At 56.8% G+C, this 8153-nt stretch overlaps 1 long non-coding RNA gene across 3 annotated transcripts in view; it reads right to left on the bottom strand.

Annotated features, from left to right (window-relative positions):
- Positions 1–7431, bottom strand: part of LOC117801152 — a 28651-nt gene extending 21220 nt beyond the window's left edge. For all 3 annotated transcript variants that reach the window (XR_004623660.1, XR_004623659.1, XR_004623658.1), the window contains exons 1-3: positions 7161–7431; positions 4903–5102; positions 4281–4373 (exon numbers count right to left, since the gene is read on the bottom strand). This is a non-coding gene — a long non-coding RNA (uncharacterized LOC117801152). The remainder of the gene's footprint in view (positions 1–4280; positions 4374–4902; positions 5103–7160) is intronic.
- Positions 7432–8153: the final 722 nt, after the last annotated feature.

The raw sequence follows: 8153 nt of genomic DNA on the forward strand, positions 1-8153 counted from the left end.
TTTGAAATAGGGTTTGCTGCTCCATGTTAGATATTTTCATTTATATCTTTATTAAGCTCCTAATATCATTTATGAGGATAAAACATGAGAAACCGGCAGAATGCACAATTACACGCATACCATCTGTGTGCCCAGCACAGGTGCCCGGGAGCCCACATGAAGAGCCCTGAGACGGGGAGCAGAGGAACGTATCCCAAGACAGGGACCCCTGAGCAAAGCGATCCTGTGTCATGCCTATAATCTGCCAACAATAGACGCTCCGGTCAATAAATAAACAGAAGTAAGAGAGTGATGAAAACATTGAGCAGGAGTTTAGGGAGAAAACAGCTGAGGCGCTTGGGTGTTCCAGGAGGAGGGAGAAGGTACAAAGGTATGGGAGATCAGAAGTTTCAGGTGAACCTCCGTGGGCCTGGACCTGGAAGTCCAAGAGGTGGGCCAGTGGGAGCCAGACTGGAGAAGTTAATATAACAGCAGGCAAGAAAAGACAGGGCCTGGGGAGGAGAGGAGGGAAGGAGAGGAGAGAAAGAGAGAGGGTCTGGAAGGGTTGGGAGAAAAAGTCGGTCGGATATGTGTGAGAAAGGAGTCAGAAAGAGGGTGGGAAGAGTAACACCTGGGTAGGTGATGGGGCCACATCTCTGGATGGGGACCAAAGTCTGAGGCACAGTCATCCAAATGATGCCCTGGTTTCTGTGGGTGGGGTTGGGGTGAGGTTTCCTCATTGGGGTTCCGGAACACACTCCAAAGTGCCTCAGAACCACCCTTGGGCCCTTGGAGTAACAGAAAGGACACCCGGGATCCCGCTCCGGGCAGTGAAGTCATCTCCCCAAGTTGCAAAGGAACTTGCCCCTGCCCCTCTCCTGGTATTAAGTGGAAAAGCCCAGGCCAAGGCAACAGGACATCTCGATCCACTGCAGAGGGGCCAACATGGTGCAGGCCATCCCCCTGGGCTCCCAGCTCTGGAGGGCCGCGTTACGGAGCTCTGGGTCCACCCAGGGCCCAGCTCCGCCCATGGGGGCAGAGAAGGGGTTGAAGGGCAGAGAGGCACCCGGGTTGGCTGACACTCAAAACTCCGGCTGCCTTTCAGCTTGCTGGGGGCCCAGCTCTGTGGTGATAACAGCTACCGTTTACCAGGCCCCGAGCCAGCGCCTCAGAGCAACCTGGCTTCACGCCCACGGTGACTGGAGCTACAATTACTAATCCCTAATTACTGTTCTCTGTTGTCGTTTTCATCGTGACTCCTCAGGCCATCCCATGCACCTCCCACCCTCCTTGCCCCCTGGTCTCCCTGTCTGGGGCCCATGGTCACTTGCTTCGCACCCCAGACCACTGCGATGGCCCCACTCTGGAGCCCACACTCTGAGTCTTTACAAAAAAAACAAACAAACAAACAAACTCCTTTGGGTTCCTGGGCCTTTTTCTTCTCCTGGGTGTTGTTCACCTTTCTCTCCCACAGTGCCCTGCACAGGTCAGGCTCTTCATGGGCATCTGGAAGGATCTATTTCATGAAGGGAAGAAACTAGCCCTTCGTCTGAGTAGGGGTCCCCAGAAGGGAGCTGTGGTAGCCTCTGTCCCCCAAACTGGGGAGCTGACCCCTCAGTGGCTATTATGTCCAAGCCACAGGCCTCTGCCACAGCCCTCCTGTGATGGGATGGCATGCCTCCTCCGGCCAACAGCCCCCCAGGGGGTAGATCCCACCACAGCCTGAGGACCCCTGCAGCAGCAATGCACTCTTTAGACTCTTCTAGAAGAAAGTTCCTTGTCCTCCAGTCTCTGACCCCATCCTGACCTGAACACCTACACACAGATAGAGGCTCGCCTGCCTCCTCCGAGGCCTCCAGGGATCTCAAGAGTCTTGCTGAGGAGCAAACAGCGCTTGCACTGAGCAGGCCTTACACACTCTGGTAGGCCCCTGGGGCCCTTGCCACAGCCCTGGTGCCCACAGCCCCTGGGGTAGCCCTGCCCCGCCCTCCAGCTCCCACTGAGAACAGCTCTGCCCAGCCAGATGTACCCCCAGCATCCTTAGCAGGGCCTCTGCTGCCATCCCTGGCCATCCCCCAACCCCCTGCTCCCGCTCCCCACCCCCAACCAGGAATACACCAGCGCTCCCTCCCAGAGTCCTCCCACTCTCCCTGCGAGGCCTGCCTGCCCAGCTGTCTGTGCAGAGCGCTGCCGCTGCCTCCAGGAGCCCAGCCTGCTGAGCCAGTCCTAGTTCAGGCCCTGGGTCCTCGCACCCCACCCTTTCTGCTGTAAGCAGCCACGGGCGTCCCGTGGGGAGACAGAAAGGGGAGACAGAAAGCACCTTCTCAGAACACAGCAGCTCCTAATTTCTAGAAATGCAGAGTCATTCGGGATGAGAAACAGGGTGTTGTGTGTCTGATAGTGAAGATAAGGGTTTAGAGGGGTTTCAGGTGATGGGGGATGGGTCAGAAAGGATGGCAGTTATACTACTTTTTCTAAAGAAGATTCCAGAAGCCAGCCTGTACAGTAGGATAAGTGTGGTTGGGAGGTGAAAGCCCTGCCAAGAGAGGTCCCCCCACCCTGACACCCAGGAACACCCCCTCCCGTGCAGCTCTCCTCCATCAGCTGGTGCCCAGACCAGACCCTGTAGGCCGCAGCTTGAAAGGCCCTGAATGCGCAGTCCTTGGCCTCTGCCCTGCCGTGGCTGTCGGGCACCGGAGCTGGGGCCTGGCCACTTCCTCAGACTCGGGCAAGTGGGCGTGGCCTTGTGCCGCCTTGTCATGCCCTCTGGCTTCTCACCAAGGCCATCCAGTCCACCAGCCTCCGTGCCCCAGCCCAGTGACACCACTGCCCTCTTCCCATGCCAAGCACCTCCCCGTGGGCCGCCTGGGGTCTGCCGACAGAGGGCAGGCCCACTCACAGAAAGGGTCATGTTCCTGGGCACCTTCATTCCACCCCTACACTCCCCCCCACACACAGAGGCACATCAGATGTGGGGGGGCACACCGCCCCCACCAGACCCTGCCACCCCTACAACTGGGAGAGGCTACTAGGTCACAGGGAGCTGCCCCCTGCAAGGAGTAGAGAAGGGACTGCCCTGATTCACCTTCCAAGATTCTGGCCCACAGTGTCCCAGGCTGTGAGGCCTGAAGCCAGGCTTGCAGAGCAGATGGTCAAAACCTCGGAAGGGGGGCGCCTGGGTGGCACAGCGGTTTAAGCGTCTGCCTTCAGCTCAGGGCGTGATCCCGGCGTTATGGGATTGAGCCCCACATCGGGCTCCTCCGCTAGGAGCCTGCTTCTTCCTCTCCCACTCCCCCTGCTTGTGTTCCCTCTCTGGCTGGCTGTCTCTATCTCTGTTTAAAAAAAAAAAAAAAACTTTAAAAAAAAAAAAAAAAAAAAAAAAAAACCTCGGAAGGCCCCTCCTCGGGGCTCTTTCTGCACAAAGGGAAACAGCCCCACACTGTCACAGAGCACAGGCCGGTCACCACCCGGTACTCGCTTCAGACTGTCTCCAGGCTGTCCTTGTTCCTCTGGGAAGAACCCGAACAATCCCTGCCCCAGGGGGATTCCCTCCTCCCTTCCCTGCGGTGGACTGGCCATGGTGTCTCACAGCCAGACACGGATGACAAGGGGACACCTCTGCCTTCCCTGTGAACCCGGCTGAGAAGAGCACAGGGTGACCTTGAAGGGGGAATCAGACAGCGGGGATGGTCTCAGCTCCTGGGGAGAGGTTTTTGGGGGGCGGGGAGAGCAAGCAGGGTAAGGCACCAACCACATGCTCAGGAGTTCAGATCTTTGTCACGCTGGCTGTCAGAGTTTCCATCCTCTCCCCCACAAACCTCCTTGCTAATTCTCTGCCACATACGGGGGGTTTGGGGAACATTCCCAACCAACTACAGCCTAAGAGCGCATGGCAGGGTATACAGCTGATGTCAGTTAATTGAAGAGAAGCAGCTCTGGAGTCAGACGGGATCCTAGTCCGGCCACTCACTAGCCGAGAGATCCAGTCACTTGAGCTCTCTGAGCCTCAGTTTCCTTATCTGTAAAATGGTGACAATATCAGTGACCCTCTGCAGGGCTGGTCAGAGGACTGAATGAGAAATTCTAGATCGTGCATTTCACACAGGCTTGGCACCTGCGAGGACCTCACTTGACTTTAGCCCAGCTGTTCCGGCGAGGAGCCATAGCTGAAGAACAGTGTGGGCTCTTCACACCCTCGTCTTGGAGAGCCTGCCTCTCTGGACAGGGCTGGGGGTCAGGGCCCCAGAAATTACTGCTTGCAGGGACACTGAGGGAATGCTTCTTCCCCAAAGCTGTCTTACTTCTCCTCCCTTCGTTGGCCTCAGCATTGAAATTGCGCCATAGGGGCCCAGGCAGCGTCTCGGAGGGCAGGACTCTGCACAAAACTGCTGGTACTGTCAAATAAAGAAATAAAATCTTTTAAGGGGCGGGAGGGGTGGGGGACACCTGGGTGGCTCAGTCAGTGAAGCGTCTGCCTTCAGCTCAGGTCATGATCCCAGGGTCCTGGGATTGAGCCCCACGTCAGGCTCCTTGCTCAGTGGGCAGTCTGCTTCTCCCTTTCCCTCTGCCATTCCCCCTGCCTGTGCTCTCTCTCTCTCTCACTATCTCTCTCTGTGTGTCTCTGTCAAATAAATAAATGAAACATTTAAAAAAAATAAAAACCTGCTGGTAGAGCAGGTTGGGGTGCAAGGGGCCAGCACAGGCCTGTGTAGGGGTGGGCTTGGGAGTGGGGCAGCTAGAGGACAGGCCTGATGGGGGGCCCTGATGGTTCAGCTTCCACCCCCAGCCCCATGAGGCCCAGCACCCCAAGATGTAGCCTTCCTCGGGCTCCCACATCAGCACTTCCTGGCCTTAGTGTTTGCATCTGTGAAGTCGGTACTATCTCTCCAGGTTGTGGTTAAGATCAAATGAGACAACACGAACAAAAACCCGCTTATCTGTGCCAGGCATGGTTGCTGTGTCCGTGTGCTCGCGCCGCCGTAGCAAGGGGCCACAGACAGGTGGCTTCAAGCACAGAGAGTTATTTCTCATGATTCTAGAGTCTGGGAGTCCGAGATCAAGGTGTCAGCAGGGTTGGGCTCTTCCAAGGCCTCTCTCCTGGGCTTGTACTGGGCATCTTCTCGCTGTGTTGGAAGAGCTGTGTGTCAGTTAGGACCATGTTCGGCTACTGAAAACTAGAGTCATAAGGGCTTAAACAAAGAAGGGATTTTTTTTTTTTAATCTCGCACAGAAAAACAAGTTTGAGTTGGCAGTCAAAGGTTAGTGCTGCTTCAGGGGGTCGGCCAGGCTCCCTCTCCCCCCTCCTCCAGCACACTTAGCACCTGGCTTTCATCCTCATGGTTGAAAGATGGCTGCTGTGCCTCCAGGCATCTAATCTGTCTTCTAGGAAGGGAGAAAGGGGATAGGGTGAAGTCAGCAGTCAGAGGTAAAGAGCTGACGAGCATACCAGATGAGTCATTTCCTTTTTTAATGTCTCCCCGCTGACTTCCACCTCTCATTCCATTGGGCAGAACTGGGTCAACATGGCCACCACTAGCGCCAAAAGATCCTAGGAAGTATTTCACCTGGGTACAAGGCTACCCCCCACCCCGGTCGGGGTTCTACTGCTAGGAAGAAGGGGAAACTAGACATTGGGTAAGTGTCCAGCACACTGTTCTTGGCAGAACTCAGTACCGCGAGGGTGGCTGATGCAGCAGACCCCCCGGTGAGGCCAGAACTGGAGCCAAGAGCCCTGCCCAGGACCACCCCGCACCAGCAGCCACGGCTCCAGGAGAGGGCAGAGCCTGGGGCTGCGGGCCTGGGGGGCCTGCGTGCCTGGGCAGGCCCGGGCTAGGTAGAGTTTCTTCCCCTTCTCTAACAGTGTGTCCTTCCCTCTCCTTTACACACGGGGCCCCTGGGGAGCTAGTGTCCACAGCCCCCATTCTACAGACCGCCGCTCTTATCTCTCACACACACTCGCCACAGGGTCTCCCTGATGCCGTGAGTGTGGCGGCACTCATGGGTGGGGGATGGAGACCGCCCCTCATCGCTGCTTCTCGAAGGTCTTCCCCCTCCACTCTGCCAAAGAAGGGCTGAGAAGCCGGAGAGCAGGGTCTGTATGCTAGTTTCGCGGTGATTCCTAGGGAGCCACAGCGAGCCTGCGCCTGCTGCGGTCTTTCGTGGACCGGCCACGCGAGTTTCCGCCAATTCCCGAGGCTGGGACGCACAAGCAAGGTGTTGTGCTGGAAAGGGGTGAAGGCAGTTATGGAGAGAGAGGAACCCCAAATTAATATTTCCATGGATGATGCTGCTGGGCACGTGGGCTGCCAGGCTCTGACAGCTGTGTGAAGGACGGCTCTTGCTGCGGTCAGCTTAGGCTGAGCCGTTTATGACAGGGCCTTAGGGGCTCGCGCTCATCACACCTGCGTATGGAAGCCCTCCAGGTGCCTTCCTGCCCACGCTCAGCTGTGCTTCATTCTCCAGAAAGCTGCAGCGGACCTGCCGTTCAGGAGACATCACGGACGCAAGGGCTTGCATTTGCAATGGTCTCGGAAACTATGAAAGCCGGAGTTGGTGGCCCAAGAGAGAAGACCCCAGAGTGGAGAGAGATGAGAAGACTGGACACCAGACAGGGCCTTCTGGGGGGAGGGACTGTGTTAATGGACTGGGGCCACCATGATAAGCACCACAGACAGGGCAGTGTGAACAACAGAAATTTATTTCCCCACAGTCCTGGAGGCTACAAGTCCAAGATCAAGTTGGCAGGGTTGGTTGCTTCGGAAGCCTCTCTCCTTGGCTTGTAGCTAGCCATCTTCTCCCCGTGTCCCCACATGAGTTTCCCTCTGTGGGGGTCTGCGTCCCAGTCCCCTCTTCTTACAAGGACTCCGGTCATAATGCATTAGGGCCCACTCTCATTTTAACATAATTCCTCTTTAAAGATCCTGTCTCCAAAGACAGTCACATTCTGAGGCACTGGGGGTTAGAACTTCAACATGAAATTGGGGGGACACAGTTCAGCCCACAAGAAAAACCATCCTGGGGACATCTGATGTGGGTGGGGATGGGTGCTGCCTGGCAAAGGGGTGGGGGACACTGACGGGGCTGCCTAGCTCCCCAGCCCCCACTACTGCCACCACCACCAGGCTGGCCATCTCCTCCCTCCTCCCCGCCCGCAACTTCCATGGTGCCACCCTGCTCCTTACCTCTCAAACCAGCCCCAGCGCCTTCTAAGGCAAGATTAGCTTTTCAAACAACTTCTAAGGCTTGATGACAGCACCTGCTCTTTGCTTGTGGTGACTAATGGGGGAACTTCAGGCAAGGTCAGGAAGGAGGCTGGCACAGGGTACAGTGGGTGAAGATAGGGTTTTCTGGTTGCCCCTCCCCCTAGGCTCCAGGAAGGTGCCTGTCCGGGCCTCTGCCCGGGTTGGGTTTGTCCTGCCTGTTAGCCCAGGCAGCGTTCTGACCTGCCCCTGGCCACAGTGCCAGAGCCTGCAAATCTGGAAGGGGAATGAGGAAGCAAAAGAGGAAGCCGTATCAAGAAGTACAGGGGGGAAGGACAGGGGCTTCCCCCTTCCCTCTTGCCCGGCCCTGAAGGACTGGGGAGCCCACAGGGGGGACCACATCCCTGCTGGGAGCTACACCCCTTGCCCAGCCTAGCCGCAGGTGACCTGTTCTGCCTGCGGTGACCCGGGCAAAGCACGCTGTTCCTGCACACACTCATGCTTTCTGAAATTCGAGGAGGCCAGGGGGTTGGGGGTGGGGGGGTCCTGCACAGCCCAGGCCCAGCTGGTCGGGCTAATTTTAGGTTTTTCCCCAGCCTGCCCGAGGCCCACTAATCTCCATCCGCCCAGAGAATGCACATTGATCAGATGGTGCCTTCACTCATGGTGTCCCCCACACGCACCTTGCAAGAGAGCCCCTTCCTCGATCTCGTTTCAAGCCCTCTTTTACCTGTCCCTGTTCCACCCCTCCAAAGAAAGCTGTCCTGACCACCACCTCCGGAGAGAGCTCTCCTCCCCCAGCACCTGGGGCATTTGTGGACTGAAGGTGCAGTGGAGCCCTGTGTTCCCAGCACTGTCTCAGTACCACGCCCAAAATAAGCACTAGGTAAGTATGGTTGGAATGAATGAATGAATGACCACTTTATTACACAGCAGCATCGTGTGTCTCACAGAGGTTAGCTCCAAAGTCAGCAT

The sequence above is a fragment of the Ailuropoda melanoleuca genome, chromosome 2, assembly GCF_002007445.2.
Source record: "Ailuropoda melanoleuca isolate Jingjing chromosome 2, ASM200744v2, whole genome shotgun sequence".
NCBI classification, from domain to species: domain Eukaryota; kingdom Metazoa; phylum Chordata; class Mammalia; order Carnivora; family Ursidae; genus Ailuropoda; species Ailuropoda melanoleuca.